The following is a 19,424-nucleotide window of genomic DNA, read 5'->3' as shown; positions in this document are numbered from 1 at the left end:
TGTATTACTCATGAAATGCTTAGAGTGAGTTTTTGGGATAAAATGGCAAAGGGCTGAGAGTTACTGCTGTGTCGGGAGAGGCTGATGCAGAGACAGCACAAGTGGACCCAGAAGCCAGAGGCAGGAGGAGGAACCAGGAGGGTGTCAGTCACTCTGAGAATCAGCAGAAATCAGACAAGGCCTGGGGTTTTCACAGATGTGTGAATTCACCCAGATGTCTCAGACTGGGTGCACCAGTTCACATCTGAATCATCGGCAATTAATGTGAGGCTCCAACATTGCTGGGCTATCGGATACTTTCAGGTGTTACAGGGAGGAGAACCAACCTGTGTCAGAAATCACCCAGCTTGAAACTTTCCCAAAGGCAATCTAAAGATTCATCTCCTCTTTTCATAAAATTCACACACTACTTGAAATGACTGGTCATTTACTTTTCAGACTGTTCAGGACCACAAGAGGAATTCTCTGAATAGAGTTAAAATTGGTGAATGTGAGATGTGATGAAGATCCAGAAATAAATGCCCTGAGGTCTCTTCAGCTAGTGTCCCCAGAATGTTCACTTCCATAAGCAGGGAAGAGACAACCATTCCAGGTCATTCTCTGTAAGTAAACCCAGGATGCTTATGTAACTTTCATGACCAGATCTCATAAAAATGACAAAATGACAGAGAATGACTGAATCACATATGAAACAGACCAAATGTTAAATATAATTATAATCCAATTATGATTATTATACATTAGGATTCTCATAAAATCATCCAGTTTGTTCTCAATAAAAACTTGGTGAAACCTGACTTGTATTCTTTTGGACACACTAGTCTGTTCTTGTTTTCTTGTTGGAATGTTCTGGTTTGCTGCTTTTTTATATTCAAGACCTTATTACTGCGTGAGAAATGTTCCTTACCTTTGCATGTGCACTAATCTTTACGTCAGAAGCAGGAGATGGTGTCCCTGGATGCCTGCACGACCCTGCAGCTGAGTCTGAGATCTGAATCTGAGTGCTGCCCCCTAGGGGTTCTCTGATGCAGTGCCCTGCAGCCCTGGGGAGGATGCTCACCCACTCTAGGCCAACCTTCCTGTTCAAGGTCCTCAGTTCTCCGCATAGTTCAGAGAGGAGAATAAAAGAAAAACCATTACTGTTGTAATGGTTTGTAATGCTGATGTTTCTATGCTGATGCTTCTCAACAGGCCTTTCAATTCCCCCTCATTGTTCTAGTCATCTTTCTAACCTCTTGCCCAAGCCAGGCTCAGGCCTGACCTGTCCCCGACACAATTATCAGTGGTTGACCCTCATTTAAATACTAATAAAAATCAGAATGGCATTGTGTTCTTTGAAAATAAACTTGATAGGCCTGATATCTCAAAAGAAATCCTGCAGTGGACCTCTCCTCAAAACTTGGGCAGTGCTTCCCATCACAGCCAGCATAGTGGAGGAACATTCTACACAGTTTCCACTCTTTCCTCAGTGGCTCTAGATTTCTACTGCCGCCTGTTTAGAACCCAATGTTTTATAAGGAAATGGCACAGAAAAGGAGCACAGCTACTGCTCAAGCAGGCAACTCTCAGGGTCCCAGAATTTATATATAAGGATTTAGAAAATATCCTAGAAACCACAGTAGCAGGGTCTTCAGGGACAAGTAAGGCAGTCAGAGACCCTTAATTTTAAGGGAAGAAAAATACAACCATAAGCTTACCATCTTTATCTAAATAAACTCTGTATGTTTGCAAGCGAGTCCTTTACTTTGAAGCATGAATTTGAAATTTGCATGGAATGGGAATCCATCCAAGCCAATTTGTTGTTGTTCAGTCTCTTAGTCGTGTCTGAATCTTTGTGACCCCGTGGATTGCAGCACGCCAGGCTTCCCTGTCCTTCACTACCTCCCAGAGTTTGCTCAAATTCATGTCCATTGAGTAGATGATGGCATCCAATCATCTCATCCTCTATCGCCCCCTTCTCCTCCTGCCCTCAAGCTTTCCCAGCATCAGGGTCTTTCCAATGAATCTGGTCTTTGCATCAAGTGGCCAGAGTATTGGAGTTTCAGCTTCAGTATCAGTCATTCCAATGAATATTCAGGGTTGATTTCCTCTAGGATTGACTGATTTGATCTTGCTGTTCAAAGGACTCTCAAGAGTTTTCTCCAACACAACTCAAAAGCATGAGTTCTTTGGCACTCAGCCACTTTATGGTCCAACTCTTACATCCATACATAACTACTGGAAAAACCATAGCTTTGGCTATACAGACATTTGTCAACTTGCCAGGTGTTAATACTTCATTCAGGACATGGCCGTCATTCTTGCATGAAACTACTAACCAGCCACATTTTTGAACACTACTAATTTCACTAATTAAAAACTATTTCAAGCATTTCCTATGCTAATCAATTGGCCTCCTGGTGTACATATAGTTAATTTTATTTATGATACTAAGTGACCTAGCAAAGGAAACCATAAACAAAACACAACCTATGGAATGGAAGAAAATATCTGCAAATGATGTGACCACCAAGGGATTAACATTCAAAACATACAAATACCACAAAAACTCAACAACAGAAGAACAAACAAACCATTCAAAAAACAAGCAGAAGATCTAAATAGACATTTCTCCAAAGAAGACATACAGATGTCCAAAGACATATGAAAGATGATCAGCATCTCCAATTATTAGAGAAATGCAAATTAAAACTCAATAATGTACCACCTCACACCAGTCAGAATGGCCATCACTGAAATGTTTACAAATAATGCTATAGAGGGTGTGGTGAGAAGGGAATCCTCCTACACCATTGATGGGAATGTAAATTGGTGCAGCCACTGTGGAAAACAGTGTGGAAATTCCTCAAAAACTAAAAATAACATTGCTGTATGATCCAGCAATCCCAATCCTGGGCATATATATCCAGACAAAACTCTAATTCAGAAAGATATTTGCACCCCTACGTTCACAATAGCACTATTCACAATTGCCAAGGCATAGAAACAACCTAAATGTTCACTGACAGATGAATGGATAAAGAAGATATGATTATATAAATATAGATATAGATATATATGTAGATATATATGAGATATCTATCTATATATCTATATATATACACACAATGGAATATTATTTAGCCATAAAAAGGAATGGAATAATGCCATTTTCAGCAATATGAATGGACCCAGAGATTATCATACTAAGTGAAGTAAGTCAGAAAGAGAAGAAAGATGCCATATGAAATTACTTACATGTGGAATCTAAAATATGACACAAATGACTTATTTACAAAGCAGAAATAGACTCAAAGACAGAGAGAACAGACTTGTGATTGCCAAGAGGTGGGACATGAGGGAGGGATAGATTGGGAGTTTGGGGTTAGCAGATGCAAACTAGTATATACAGAATGCATAAACATCAAGGTCCTATGGTATAGTGTAGGGAATTATATTCAATATCTTGTGATAAACCATAATGGAAAAGAATATAAAAAGAGAATATGTATTTATGTATAAGTGAATCACTTTGCTGGACAGCAGAAATCAACACAATATTGTAAATTAATTATACTTCGATGAAATAAATAAGTTACCATCTTAAAGATCTTGATTCTGGCAAGGGTTCTTCATCCATTGGTTAACCACCTTTGGAGGGTAGATCTCCGAAACATGGTATTGATAGGTATATTATCATATGTGAAATAGATCGCCAGTCCAGGTTCAATGCATGAGACAGGGTGCTCAGGGCTGGTGCACTAGGATGACCCTGAGGGATGGGATGGGGAGGGAGATGGGAGGGGGGTTCAGGATGGGGAACACATGTACACACATGGCTGAGTCATGTCAATGTATGGCAAAATCACTACAATATTGTAAAGTAATTAGCCTCCAATTAAAATAAATACATAAATGCTAGCTAACTGCTGTTAGACGATAGAGTAACTTGTGTATACAACTATATCACAACGCTTATACTGAGGTATAGACAGAGTTGGAAGCAAGAGAAAAAGGCTGACTTTCTGCTTTGTGAATCCTACCTCAGTAGGTGCTGAGTCCCATGGAAGGACAGGCTCTCTTTGCTGGAGACTGACTTGTTTTACAAGAAATAAATTTTGATTGGGCTGTTTCTAAAACTTTTCATTTGGAGGATTAGAATTCCACTGACCCAGAAGTATCTAGAATAAATAGTACACCTGTACTTAGAGATTTTAGAACCTTAGAAAGAATATTTGAGTCAAGCGTCACAGAAATGAGTCTGTTCTTTGATTCAGTTCTCCTCCTCCACTTTCCTCTGCTGCTGCTGAAAAACTCTAGTAGAGAAGCATATAAAAGTGAAGAAGCATAAATTTCAAGTGTGTTATCAAAATTCCACTGATTAACAGAAAAAATGTTACTGGTGAATCCTGGCTGAAAGGTAAAAGTCTATTTGTTTTTAAAAGACATTCTCCCTAAAGTGTAAAACTATTGTTTTTGTTGACTCAAATTCTTTGTAAAGTATGTCAAGCCCTTTCAAGAACAATATGGAATACAAAAAAAAAACCCAAACACACACGCAGGTGCATGCATGCACACACACACAACTGTAACTCTCATTGATACTTTAACACAAGGTTTGAAATTAAAATCAGGCAACTGAAATCTTAAAATAATTTCACCATAAACCTTGGTAGTTTTGAAATTGTCATTCATCAAACACCAAGTAACCTAAACTTTGAGATTAAATTTCTTCCGTAGAACACAATTCAAAGAATCTTTCCCATTTTGAGTCTTTTTTGGAATAAGGCAGGTGTGGAAATATGTAAAGTAATAACAACAAAATAATACAATAAAATAGTAAATGAACCAATGCCTAAATCTTATGAAGTAGCTCAGCAGACCAACATGCATTTCATTTTGCTAGGCTTTCTTTCAGCAGCTTTGATCTCCTAGATGTTGCATGGCTTCTGAAAAAATGGCAGAAATAAATCAAAGTGCAGTGAAAAAGGTAGCAAAGGCAAGAACAGTAAATGTACCTTTGGTTTCACTAAGCTGAGACATTGGCAGTCTCTGGCATTCATCAAGTTGGTGTTAGGATGATTTTTTTTTCAAGCATCAGGCTTTTTGAAAGAGACAAACCCCCTAAAGCCAGAGGGCAAGATCTGCACAGATATGCAGACTTGTGTGGTGGTGAGTATGGAATAAACTATATTGCCTGAATGATATGGAGGAAGGGCCCCAGAAAATCTCTCTGTCCTCAGACTACGTCCCTCACTACTCTGGCATGGTTGCCCAAGCTTCAACCGCTAAAGACTTTATTTGTTGGTTTTAAGACTGTGATTTTCTAACTCCTTTAAGCTGCCAACATTCCCCCATTTAATAAAAATTTAGGGGCTTCCCTAGTGGTCTAGTGGTTAAGAGTATGCCTGCCAATACAGGGGACACAGTTTCCATCCCTGGTCCGGGAAGATCTCACATGCTGTGGGGCAACCAAGCCCATGTGCTACAACTGTTGAGGCAGTGCTCTAGAGCCTGTGATGTGCAACTACTGAAACCTGGGTGCCTAGAGGCTGTGCTCCTCAACAAGAGAAGCCACTGCAATGAGAAGCCCAAACAGCATAAGAAAGCCCACACACAGCCATGAAGACTGAATGCAGCCAAATATAAAAAAAAATAAATGAAAAGTTAAAAAAGAAAAAATCTTTAGCAAATTTTATTCAGAGGCCTAATAACGCAGATAAAAGCCGAGATGCTGTAACTGAAGTAGATGACCCATCTGGGCAGCCCCTTACTCCCTCTGAGACACATCCGCAAACTGTTAAGGCTCACTGAAGGACACTGAAAAACCACTGGGTTAAACCAGAGCTTCCCAATTGGTATACACAAAAGGATTACACAAGTTGGGAGATACCAAGTCCTTCAGTCCTCATAGGTGGGGCTGATGGGGAGGTGTGGGTGGAACTGTGGCCAAGCCCTCTGTGACCCATTGTCTCTCACTTTTATTTACCTCAGTGATGGGCTTCACTGGCGGCTCAGTGATAAAGAAACCCCCTGCCAATCGTGGGTTCAGTCCTTGGGTCATGAAGTTCCACTGGAGAAGGAAGTGGCAACCCAGTCCAGTATTCTTGCCTGGGAAATCCCATGGAGAGAGGAGCCTGGCCAAAGAGTTGGACACAACTGAGGTACTAAACAATAACAATAGGAATGTTATTATCATTTTCTGTTGTGTGCCAGACATGAGAAAATGTTAGGGAGCACTAGGTTAGGGCATTATGTTCTGACTGAGTTTATCCCACCAAATTATTGCTGGTTGTTAACACCTTAGCACGCACTTTTCCCTGCCAAGTCTCCATGGAAAGGAAACATCCGTCAAGCAAATCTGGGTAGGGGAGAAGCTGGATATATGGGTCATAAGCCAGGAAGCTCTCAGGAAAGAAATGATTGAGTGAGAGGCCACACGAGAAGGCTGGAAGTGGAGTTCTGGATGCCTGGCACCAAAAGGTACGACGCTAAGACAAGAGGAAAAGGCAACTCAGAAAGCCCTGAAGGGCTCTAAGAGAAGGTCCAGCTCTCCCACCACAGGAGGATCAGTCCTGCTCTCAGGCATCGGCTTAGCCCATGGCGATCCCACATGCAAACACAGACTTTCCTCTGGAGGGAGTTTACTCCTGAGGGTAAGTGCTCATTTGAGACACCCAGAGGAGTGGATTATTCACCTGGAAGAGGGTGGACTTGAGTTTCGAAAGAGCCGATGAGTAACTGCAAGTGGGGGACCCGTCACAGAAGGAGGCAGGCCCTGACAGCCTCTGACTGAATAAACAGTGCCACGTCCCACCTCCTCCCTCCTCAGCATCCCGTCCTCTTCCTCTGTTTCTCAACTTCTTTTCCCATCACTCTGACTCACAAGTGTCAGCCACAGGAGTGGCTCCCCATCTCCCGGCCCCTCGGAGATCTCATTGTAAGCGGTTTCTTCTCATCCCCGTCCACTTGGTGTTGGGCACCAATCCAGACCCGACCCACTCTTCCAAAGGCGCCCCCTGAGGTGCAGCTTCCTGGCAGGCACCTTCCACAGGCAACAACGATGTGGCTCGGAGGACCGATGCGCCAGACGGACAATCTGAGGTTTATGGTTTTTCAGCAAGGGGTTCACAAAGCCCTGCCAATTCCCCTTTTGCCATTGGCCAATTCCCTTTCACTGGCTCTCCCTGCCTGTCATCTGCTTTGTCAGCCAAATCCCTTTTCATTTTTTCTCAGCTTCATCTTGGACTCAGGCCTAGTAAGGCCTGTCAAGAAGATTCCTAATGTAGGAAGTTTTATCTCTTCCACCACCATCCTGAGAGGCGTTGCCTGTCCTCCTGTAACACGTTTCACAGGAAGGCATTCCCATGCCTGAAGTGGAGCATATTGGACCAAAACACCAAGTGAACAGTCGCACACATTGTTATTTTCAAATGAGGATTTAAATGGAAAGATGTGACGGAGCAATCCACTGGGGAGTTTGGGGGGAAGGGAGAAACAAATGGAGGAAAAACTGAAACAGAGAATGTCCTTGAACAAAACTGAAAATCTTTAGGGAGAGTCAAAAATTATTCCCCAAATGGCACAGTCCTGTTTTGGAAACAGGACGCCTTGAGTTCTGTCTAAATCCACTCACCATCCAAGTCCTTCAGAATGTTCTGGGCCTGTCCCAAACTCACTTGCTTTTTTTCTCACCAAACTGCTCATTATTTCTCAGCATGATTCTCTCAGTGTTGGTGAAGTATACTTACTATTACTCAGACACAAATTGCTGGGTCCACTGGAGGGACTTTTCAAATTCAGTTTTCTTCCCATGGAATGACCTTGGTGCCTAGATGGGTTTGTTAAATCTAACACTTACTGAGGCTTACTAAGTGCCACACACCTTGCATGACTTACCTTATTTCATTCTCATAACAACTCTATGAGATAGGTATCATTACTGTCCCCATTTGAGGATAATAACAGATGGGGAAAAAAAGCTGAGAGAGTCTGAGCCTTTGGTCAAGGACAGAGCTATTACTCAGTGATGGAAACAGACTTCCAAATCAGGTGTGTCTAACCACAGAGCCGAAGCTCTGAACCACACGAACGCTCATCGTCTCCTCCTTTGTTGAAGTGGTTTAATGTGTATTGAGTTTAACGTTTAAACTATTTGCAGTTTGGGAATAGAAATGCCCGCTCCCCAGCTGGCCTCAGAAAATACAACTCTCAAGCCCATTGCTCTTCCAATCTCTACAGGAAAACCAATCTTTCTTAACAGATCCAGGCAGAGACGAACACTCCCTCAGCTATTAAGCTTCTACGCAAACTGAACGCAGCTTCATCCAACAGGGTCTGCAGACCCGTCAGCCTCACGTCCTGCAAGGTGGTGTGGCTGGGCTCTGCTTCCTATCCACCAAGATTCAATGAAGATCCCTCAGGTTGTGGCAGTTCTTGAGGAGGCAAAAAGGAAGATCACTCACTTCTCACCCTTTGGTGCTACTCTGAGTCCGGAGGGTAACACACCAACCTGGGGCTAATTCGCAGCGGCACCATTTTAGACGCCCTCGCAGCCGCAGCCAAAGGCTCCAGACTGCCCCCTAGAGTAGGCAAGATTCTCTTTACTTCCTTCAACCAGTTGGCTCAGGAAGCAAGATCCGGAAGGGTGGTGGAGTGGGAGGGGCCGTGCCGCTTCGGGGGAAGGGAGGGTGGAGTTTGGGGGGGGAACGGAGGGTGGAGGTTGTGGGGGGGAAGGGAGGGTCGAGGTTGTGGGGGGGAAGGGAGGGTGGAGTGGGGGGGGGGGGTGGAGGGAGGGTGGAGTGGGGGGGGAGGGAGGGTGGAGTGGGGGGGGGGGGGTGGTGGGGGGGGAGGGAGGGTGGAGGTTTGTGGGGGGGAAGGGAGGGTGGAGTGGGGGGCGAGGAGGGTGGAGTGGGGGGGGGGGGGGGGGAGGGAGGGTGGAGGTTGTGGGTGGGGAAGGAGGGTGGAGTGGGGGGGGAGGGAGGGTGGAGTGGGGGGGGAGGGAGGGTGGAGTGGGGGGGGGGGGAAGGGAGGGTGGAGTTGGGGTCAGGCGGCTCTCTCTTTCTCATTTTTCTCTCAAAGTATTAGTTCTGTTTCAGAGGCTTCCTTGTCCCCGGATCGCAGCCGTGGTCACCCACTGACCCTTAGTTCACCTCAGATTTCAATAACTTTGAATTTCAGAGAGGAGGTATTGGAGCTTTAGTGCCTTCCTTCACAGGTCCCTGGGTTTCTCAGGCAAGTTTGCGCCCTCGCCTCTCAGAAAAGTTCAAGCAGCACTTCTTAATAGTCTCACAAAAAGAAAAAAATCAAGCTGCACTCACTCTGCTACAATCATAATTCAACTCTCAGGAGAAGCCTAACTACTTCTCGATAACTTGGCGTCTGCCATTTAGCTCTTAGATGAATTTTGTCTCCACAAGAAATTTGGAGGTATGAACTTTGTGAGCCTTTCCATGGCTGTTAGTGCTCCTCGGAGCCCAATAACTGGTGTTCACCAACTAGGGCCCTGGAAGAGCCTCTCTGTTCCTTTTGTCCCTTTCCCATTTCTTAGCAATGTTAGGATCAAGGATGAGCAGCCCATTAATATTGGCAAGGCTGTTTGGGCTCTTCAAAGGGGAGATGTCAGAGGCAGGATCCTGGGGGGCTGTAATTATTTTATTCTCAACCACCCTGCAGCCTTTCTGTATCAAACCTCTAATCTGTAATATTATAACGTAGCTGAATCATATTTCCAATTATCTATCTTCATCTGCATCCCCACAGGACACCGGGGGGTAGACTGGAGACTCAGGGTGAGCCTGGGAAGATTCAGAGATTTTAAAAGAAGCTGATTAGCATAGTATTTGGGAGAGATTCTCTTCCCTTCTTTGCTCTGCTTTTATCTGATCCCAATTGGCCTGAGAAGGCCAGCCAGCTCCCAGCCTGCTGGCTGAGCTGCTGCTCCCTGCCTGGGCGGGTAGGGCTGTTGTATTGAGGGAGAGATGAACTACTTCTTGCTACCCTTTGTAGTCATCCTCCTCTTACCATACCCACCATGACAGGGTTTGCACTGCCAGGCTATAAGCTGTGAGGATGCTCTTTCCCCTTTGGGTACTATGTTTCAAACTCAAGAAACTGTCATGAAGAGGAACAGACAATAAAAGTTACCAATTCTTAACCAACTTCTGTTGCCAGGCACTTTACCAACACTGTCTTTTTTAATCCTCAGGAAAACTCTGCAAAGGAGATTTTATTCCATTTCCCTATGTAAAGAATTCAAGATGAACAAGTTTCACCTAGTAAATAACTCACCTAGCAAATGTTGGAGCAGGACTTCAAATCCCAAGTCCATGGTGTTTCCTCTGCTGCTGCTGCTGAGTCGCTTCAGTCGTGTGACTCTAATATTGTGGTCTGAGGCCTGGGTTATGGCCTTCCCTTGGGGAATTAGCCCAGACAAACGCAGCATGCTTTTCTAATCAATTGATTCTTTTTTCAGTCAAAAAACATGAAAAAAGATATGCCTAAGTATTATATAACATTATAATTTGCCATTGCAATGGATGATACTAATTTTAAAATGGAATTAAGCATGACTTGAAGTAATTATCTCACTCATTTTTTCTAAGTACGGTTTTTAATCTCACAGGTGAGTAAAACCTGAATTTCTAAGTCATTCACAGTTTTTGATTTGGAACTTCCTCCTCTTTGTCTATAATGCTAGAATGTTCTGCAGCTTCGGTATCACCATGATGCTGTGAGCATATAGGAGTTCTTCTGTGTCATCATATAGCAGTTCTTCTGTGATGGTTATAGGCATAGACTACATGGCCTTCTCTGGTGGCTCTGTACTGGAGAGTCCACCTAGCAATGCAGAAGTCACCAGTCCCAGTCCTGATTCAAGAGGATCCCACATGCCTCGGAGCACGGCTGCTTTCTAGTATTTTTGCTCAGCTGCCAGTAGAAGGACCCATGTGTCATCCACAGATGTTGGCGGAGGGGGGCGGGGGGCAGTTGAATAGGCCCATCTTTGGGCAGAGGAAGGAATTGGTGTGAATAATAGCTGGGTTATTGCAATAGCTTAGCATTGCAATGAGATAGGACTCAAAGGAAAGGGAGACCCTTTGGATTCATCTCAGTATTTTATAATAAAAGTCATCATCTGGTCATTATAAAAAAAAGTACTCTTTTTGTAGAGAGAGGAGGCATTTCTAATTTCAGAGTCATGAATCCAGTCATAGAAAGAAAACTGCATTTATTATTAGAAGAAAATAAAATGTTAAGAGTAGTTATCTCTGAATAGTAAGACTACTATTATATAAATCATTTAATTTAGTTTTGGGAGCACTTTTCCATCATTTCCCAAATATTTGATGGATCTATTTTACTTTTACTGTATAAAACTTGTAAAAAAAAAAGAAAGTTTCAGGAATTACATAAATTGATACCTAAGGTACTTTCCAGCTTGTCTGTTCTCTGTAAACATTTATTAATATTTTGATAACAGTTCTGATGTTTTTCCATTATTTTATTTGATACACTAATGAACATTGCCAAATGCCTGTCTTAATGAACTTAATTTCAGGAGCAAAATCATCACCACTTACTTCTCTTCTGTCATTGTGCCTCTGGCTGAGACTGCTGCTGTCGCTGCACACCAGGAGGGGCCTTGACACCTCCTTTCTTTAAAAAAATATTTATCCTTATTTGGTTGCACCAGGTCTTTGTTGAGGCACATGAGATCTTTGATCTTCATTGTGGCATGTGGGGGCTTTTAGTTGTGGTATGTGGGATCTAGTTCCCCCACTAGGGATGGAACCTGGGCCCTCCTTCACTGGGAGCATGGAGTCTGGGCCACTGGACCATCAGGGAAGTCCCACCGTCACCTCCTTCCCCAGGACCATATGCAGTTAGAAGCCTCTGGAGGTTGGCAGTGAAGGTTGGGGTGGAGAGACCAGGGATCACTGGGAAACTGGGACAGGGACGGAATCCTGACAAGACTGAGCTCTGCCGCGAGTTCAGTCATCTCATGAGCTGGGGACTGGGGAACCAAAGGTAGATTTCTCAAGAAACATGGAGCCTAAGAGCAGAAAGGCGGAAAGGTCTGTTCCCCATTAGCCCTTGTTCTCTGCATGGTCAGAAGCCAGAGACCACCCCAGAAGGTGTGAGTGGAAGTTCATTTTCCTTCTGACCTTTCTGTCTTGAGTCTTTGAGTGATGATGGCTCTGAAAGGTAGTAATTAGTGCCAATTGAGGTGATGCCTTTGTGAAGCTGACACCTCTCCATTAGGGAATGGGCTGAAGCCAATGGACCAGCCACTCAAGGCGGGGACAGAAAGCTAAAAAATCAGTGCCTGGCCAAGCTCTACACAATTAGAGTTTTCCTCCAACCATGCTCTGGTGCACAATGGGAACCTGTGCAAGGATGAAAATGGGAACTCCAAGGTTGAATGCCACCCTAAGCCTTGGCATAGAGACATAAACAATGACAAGGAAAAAGAGACACAATGGAAGAGAGATTAGGAATGGGGGCAGGGCACTTCAGTGTGCTTTTGTGGGGCAAAATAAATCCAGTTAGAAGAGAATAGCGTAGATTCAGCCAAAGGCACTCATCTTAATTCAGTATAAATTAATTTCCTGATTTTTAATGAGTTCTGTCACTTGCATTCTGTCAAATTTCTTGTCTCCTGTTCTTCTGTTCTTTATTTAATCTCCACAGGTACCCAGAATTCTGCTAAAACTTGGCATCATCGAAGAACAAAAGCTTCACTCACTTATTATAAAAACATGTTAACTGTTTTCTTCTTTTTCCTTTAGCCCCAACCAAGCCTTTTTCTACATGTAAACACAAATGATCTTTAAAAGACAAATATGAATGTGTCACTCCCCTGTCTAAACCAATCCCTGGTTTGCTATTGCTGTTGGACTGAAGGTAAACATCTAATAGACTCAACATGTCCTGGCTCTGGAGCCCCCACTGGGCCAACCCAGTGCCTCTCTCCCATCACTCTGTACTCTCCTTTGCACCTCTGTGGTCTGGATCTGGATCTTGAAACAAAATATTCATATATATAAATATAAACATGTATACTGACATATATGGAAATGACCAAGTTTGATATATATCTAATCAAGTAAGATATGTCCCCTGTGACTAGAAAGCTCTTTTCTCTGCACTTTGCCTGGCCACCTCCCATTTTTATTCTTCCAACATGTGGAATGGTCGTGTCAGATCCCCTCTGCCCATTTAAAGTCATGTTTTCCTTAATATTCTTTATTATAATGCTATTCTTTCCCTTACTTAACACTTACCATCCTGCTGTATATATTTCTTTGCCTTTTGTTTCTCCCACTAAATTGTTAGCTCTAGGATGTAGGGACATATATACCTTATTCCCTGCAGTCAAGCCAGATAGTTTATCCCAACCCTATATATTCTGAGACTCCATTGGTCAGGGGTGGGGTTTGGACATCAATATTTTTTCATAGTTTCTTGGGTGATTCGAGTGTGCAGTGAGGGTAGAGGACTGTTTATTCAATCTACAGTCATCATTTCAGGAAGAAACAAATGAGGCCCAGAGAGGTCATATGACTTGCTCAAAGTCTTCTAGCTGCTATTAGTGGTATAAACAGGGACACAGTTTTTTCAGAGCCTGGTCTCTGCATACTATGATGTCCTTTCACCTAACATGGAGAAGCTTTCTAAGAGCATAGAGAAAACGTGTGTGCTTAGTCACTCAGTCATGTCCAGCTCTTTGTGACCCCATAGGCTGTAGCCTACCAGGCTCCTCTGTTAATGGGATTCTCTAGGGAAGAATACTTGAGTGGGTAGCAACTCCCTTCCCCAGGAGATCCTCCCAATCCAGGGACTGAACCCAGGTCTCCTGAATTGCAAGCAGATTCTTTATCATCTGAGCCACCAGGGAAGCCCACATAGAGAAAGGTTTCTTTCAATTTTTGTTTTTTTGTTAGGAGAACTAACTTGTACCTGTTTACTTGGAACTTCCCTGGTTTTAGCATGTTAAGAGTTGAGGAAATACTATCTACCTCAGGTAGTTGTTGTGAAGCTTAAATGAGCTCATATTTATAAAGCCCATGACAAAAAGCCTGGTGTGTATGTAGTAGAAGATCAGCTACTGTTAGTTTTTGAATGATACGGAAATCTTTGGGAACAGGCAACCAAGGTAGAAACTCTCTCTTCCTCCCACCCTCCCTCCCTCTTTGCTTTGTTCTCTTTTTCCTTTCTTTTCCATTTATTTTTATTAGTTGGAGGCTAATTACTTTACAGTATTGTAGTGGTTTTTTCCATACATTGACATGAATTAGCCATGGATTTACATGTGTTCCCCATCCCGATCCCCCCTCCCGCCTCCCTCTCCATCCCATCCCTCTTCTTTTTCTTTTCTTAATACAGGTGTTAAACTTATAAACACAGAAAGGAGATGTCTCTCAGGAAGTCTAGCAGTTGTGAGCACACTAAAATACTTTTTTTTAACCAGCCCTCATTACTGTCTATCAACTCTGAATGCCACCCAGACATCTTTAGGTCGTGTAATTTCTCCCTGCCAAGTGAAAGCATTCATGGTACTCAATCATTAAGCAGCTACTTAAAACAGCTCTCTCAGGGCTTCTCAGTCCCTTGGGCATCCATGCTGTAACCCTGTCACAGTGCCTATTTCCTGGAATCTGGCTTCTGCAGACTTCCCAGATGTTGGTATGCCAGACTAGTTATTTTTCTAAGGCAGCCCTGGAGTCCTCGGGCTACCAGCTGAATTTGATCCATATGGTAGCTCTAGGAATGGCAAGATGCCAATTATGTAGAACGTAGGCCATCGATATTGATTTGTTTGTTTATTATCTGCACAGGCCAACTGAAAGATGAACTTGGAGGCAACTCCAGCATGGTAACTGGGGTGTTCATTTAGTTAGTCTTACCTCACTTGTTCTGGTGATCTTTGTTTCTTTAGCAAATCCATATTAGATGAGACAGTTCATTTGTGAAACTGTGAACTCAACAGAAATGCAGAAAATCAGAGAATTTTTGAGGATGGGGCTTTGAAGATTAGCTCATCCAAGCCCCTTGAGAGTAGAGTGCATTTAATATTTTGTTTATGTAGCATTGTACAATCCACCAGGAAATTCCTCTAATCTTATCATTGCCCATCAGTTAGTGAGAAGAGGACATGGGGAAGGAAAGCAGCTGCAGATTTTGATGTGGGAGGGCAGTGGGCAGGTGAGGGGGAACACACCTTGTTTGATACGCCAGTGAGAAAGCTCGGCATGGAAGGAAGAGTCTAGGGAGACTAGCAATCAATAAAATCTAACATTCTACAAAGCCATAAAAAAGAATGAACTATTTATATAGACTTATCTGATGGCTCAGATGGTAAAGAATCCACCTGTAATGCAGAAGACCTGGGTTCGATCCCTGGGTTGGGGAGATCCCCTGGAGAAGAGAATGGCTGCTCACTCCAGTATTCTTGCCTGGGAAATCCCATGAACAGAGGCTACAGTCCATGGGGTTGCAAAGAGTCAGACGTGACTGAGTGACTAACACTTTCATGTTTAAACAGTGATTTTGTATAACAGGGATAGATATCAAAATAATTATGTTGAGAAGAAGCAGCTAGACGAAAAGAGTACACACTGCATGCCATTTATAAACGGTTCTAGAAAATAGAAACTGACCTGTAGTGACAAAAGAGCTCAGTAGTTGCCTGTGACTATACAGCCATTATTCAGTAGGCTCCTGGAGTAGAAAACTTGGCTCCCCTCTTGAACCCTGTGTCTCCCTCCCACTCCCTGTCCCATGACTCAGTTGGCAGGCCCACTAGAATCTACCTTTTTAATTTTAATAACTTTTATAATAATAAAAGTTAATAAATAATAAAACTTTTATTAATAATTTTAATAACTTTTCTGATGGGGACCATTTTTCTAAGTCTTTATTGAACTTGCTACAATATTGTTCTGTTTTATGGTTAGGGTTTTTGGCTGGGAGGCATGTGGGATCTTAGCTCTCCAATGAGAGATGGAACGCGCACCCCTGCACTGGAAGGCAAAGTCTTAAGCACTGGATTGCCGGGGAAGTCCCCAGACTCTACCTTTTTAGTACTGTTCACAATCATCTTTTTCTCTCTATTATCATAGTCACCCTCAGGTCAGAGCTTCAAACATCATACATTATCTTGAGTAGCCTCCAATCAATCTCCTTATCTATATTTTCTACCTGTTCTAATTTATCCTCTGTACTGTTGTCAGAGTAACTATTAAGTATTTTTTGTTTTTTAAACATTAAACTCCCCCAATATAAAACATTTTAAAATTATTCAAAATAAAGAACTATACATATAATTATAAATACCTTTCTATTGGAGAAGGAAATGGCAACCCACTCCAGTATTCTTGCCTGGAGAATCCCATGGATGGAGGAGCCTGGTGGGCTACAGTCCAAGGGGTTGCAAAGAATCGGACACAACTGAGTGACTTCACTTCACTTCACTTCACTTCATGTGTCTATAACCCAGAATTAAGAACTGTTCACATTTTGGAATTTCTATTTGGCATATTTTTTAAAAAGAAAACTTAAAATGACATCATCTTTGTTTTTTATTCCATCTACCCTATCGATGTTTCACAGTTTATAACACTGTCATTGATCCGATATATAGGTATGTACTTATTTAGGTCATGTTTTTATGCTTTTATTAAAATATGTAATCCTGTGTTAAAAGTTAAATAAAGTGGTACCTGAAACTTTCTTTGTTGCACATGTTTAAGATTTATGCATTTTGATAGATACAAAGATGAAATTGACTCTATATTGCTGTATTATATCATATGAGCAAATCACACTTTACTCATTATCTTATGAGTGGGGCATTTATGCTATTTCCACTAAATAGATTTTAAAGGGTCATTGGTAGGAAAAACAAAGTTACATCTGATCACCTCCCGTAACTTATGTAGTCCCCATACCAATTACCTGTTACCCTATCTCATCTGCCTCCACTCTTAAATCTCTCTTCATTCAATCATACAGTCACTTATAGTTTGTCAAACCAGCACCACTGGCTGACACCTCCAGCACATGCTGACCTCCTAGTCTATGAAAGTAGGAAATGGCAACCCACTCCAACATTCTTGCCTGGAAAATTCCATGGACAAAAGAACCTGGAGGGCCATAGTCCATGGGTGTCAAAGAGTCAGACACAATCGAGTAACTGAGCGCACACACACACCTACATAAGAAACTTCATCACATTATTATAATTCTGGTGTCATTTGTGTCTCTCCCACCTGTGATTATGTCTTACTGTATCCTTGGTACTTAGCATAATGCCTCCAACATAGTAGGCATTCAGTAAATAGCTGACTATGCTGGGTGATGGCTATGAAAATAAATTTGGAGTCAATTTGCAGGATTCTTCTGGGAAAGCCCCAGGTTTCTGGAGGGGAGTATAAGACCTCTGCAAGGTTAGAGTGGTCATGAGTCAGGAGAAATAGCGCTAGGTAGCAGAGAACATGGGAGGTGGAGCTACTCCCAGACCACATGGGCATGACATGCTCAGAAGTGCGAGTTTTCAATCCTGAAGGATTTTTCTGCTATGATGGGCTCAGAGACTACACTCAGTTTTGTTTTTTTTTTCCCCCTAGGTTTTCTGAAAATTTAGGTCAGGGTGTTAGAATGCAAAAGTAGAAAGTCAAGAAACACCTGGAATAACAGGCAAATTTGGCCTTGGAGTATGGAATGAAGCAGGGCAAAGGCTAACAGAGTTTTGCCAAGAGAACGCACTGGTCATAGCAAACACCCTCTTCCAACAACACAAGAGAACACTCTACACATGGATATCACCAGATGGTCAACACCAAAATCAGATTGATCATATTCTTTATAGCCAAAGATGGAGCTCTATACAGTCAGCAAAAAGAAGACCAGGAGCTGACTGTGGCCCAGATTGTGAACTCCTTATTGCCAAATTCAGACTTAAATTGAAGAAAGTAGGGAAAACCACTAGACCATTCAGGTATAACCTAAATCAAATGCCTTATGATTAAACAGTAGAAGGAGAAATAGATTTAAGGGACTAGATCTGATAGACAGAGAGCCTGATGAACTATGGATGGAGGTCTGTGACACTGTACAGGAGACAGAGATCAAGACCATCCCCATGGAAAAAAATGCAAAAAAGCAAAATGGCTGTCTGAGGAGGACTTACAAATAGCTGTGAAAAGAAGAGAAGCGAAAAGCAAAGGAGAAAAGGAAAGATATTCCCATTAGAATGCAGAGTTCCAAAGAATAGCCAAGGAGAGATAAGAAAGCCTTCCTCAGCAATCGATGCAAAGAAATAGAGGAAAACAACAGAATGGGAAAGACTAGAGATCTCTTCAAGAAAATTAGAGATACCAAGGGAACATTTCATGCAAAGATGGGCTCAATAAAGGACAGATGGTATGGACCTAACAGAAGCAGAAGATATTAAGAAGAGGTGGCAAGAATACACAGAAGAACTGTACAAAAAAGATCTTCATGACCCAGATAATCACAACGGTATGATCACTCACCTAGAGCCAGACATCCTAGAATGCAAAGTCAAGTGGGCCTTAGGAAGCATCACTATGAACAAAGCTAGTGGATGTGATGGAATTCCAGTTGAGCTATTTCAAATCCTAAAAGATGATGCTGTGAAAGTGCTGCACTCAATATGCCAGCAAATTTGGAAAACTCAGCAGTGGCCACAGGACTGGAAAAAGTCTGTTTTCATTCCAATCCCAAAGAAAGGCAATGCCAAAGAATGCTCAAACTACCACACAATTGCACTCATCTCACACCCTAGCAAAGTAATGCTCAAAATTCTCCAAGCCAGGCTTCAGCAATACGTGAACCGTGAACTTCCAGATGTTCAAGCTGGTTTTAGAAAAGGCAGAGGAATCAGAAATCAAATTGCCAACATCTGCTGGATCATCGAAAAAGCAAGAGAGTTCCAGAAAAACATTTATTTCTGCTTTATTGACTATGCCAAAGCCTTTGACTGTGTGGATCACAATAAACTGTGGAAAATTCTGAAAGAGATGGGAATACCAGACCACCTGACCTGCCTCTTGAGGAAACCTATATGCAGGTCAGGCAGCAACAGTTAGAACTGGACACGGAACAACAGATTGGTTCCAAATAGGAAAAGCAGTACATCAAGGCTGTATATTGTCACCCTGCTTATTTAACTTACATGCAGAGTACATCATGAGAAACGCTGGGCTGGAAGAAGCACAAGCTGGAATCAAGATTGCCGGGAGAAATATCAATAACCTCAGATATGCAGATGACACCACCCTTATGGCAGAAAGTGAAGAGGAACTAAAAAGCCTCTTGATGAAAGTGAAAGAGGAAAAAAAAAAAGAAAGTGAAAGAGGAGTGTGAAAAAGTTGGCTTAAAGCTCAACATTCAAAAAACTAAGATCATGGCATCTGGTC

The 19,424-nt window shown here is 42.5% G+C and overlaps 1 protein-coding gene across 2 annotated transcripts in view; it reads right to left on the bottom strand.

The window, feature by feature from the left end:
* Positions 1-15,285, bottom strand: part of ANKRD55 (ankyrin repeat domain 55) — a 189,369-nt gene extending 174,084 nt beyond the window's left edge. For both annotated transcript variants that reach the window (XM_043489143.1, XM_043489146.1), the window contains exon 1: positions 14,889-15,285. The gene's annotated coding sequence lies outside the window, so the exon portion shown is untranslated. The remainder of the gene's footprint in view (positions 1-14,888) is intronic.
* Between the last annotated feature and the right edge of the window lie 4,139 nt (positions 15,286-19,424).

Source organism: Cervus canadensis, chromosome 16, assembly GCF_019320065.1.
Source record: "Cervus canadensis isolate Bull #8, Minnesota chromosome 16, ASM1932006v1, whole genome shotgun sequence".
NCBI lineage: Eukaryota > Metazoa > Chordata > Mammalia > Artiodactyla > Cervidae > Cervus > Cervus canadensis.
Note: the sequence above shows the minus strand (reverse complement) of the source record. Positions and strands in the feature narration are given on the sequence as shown.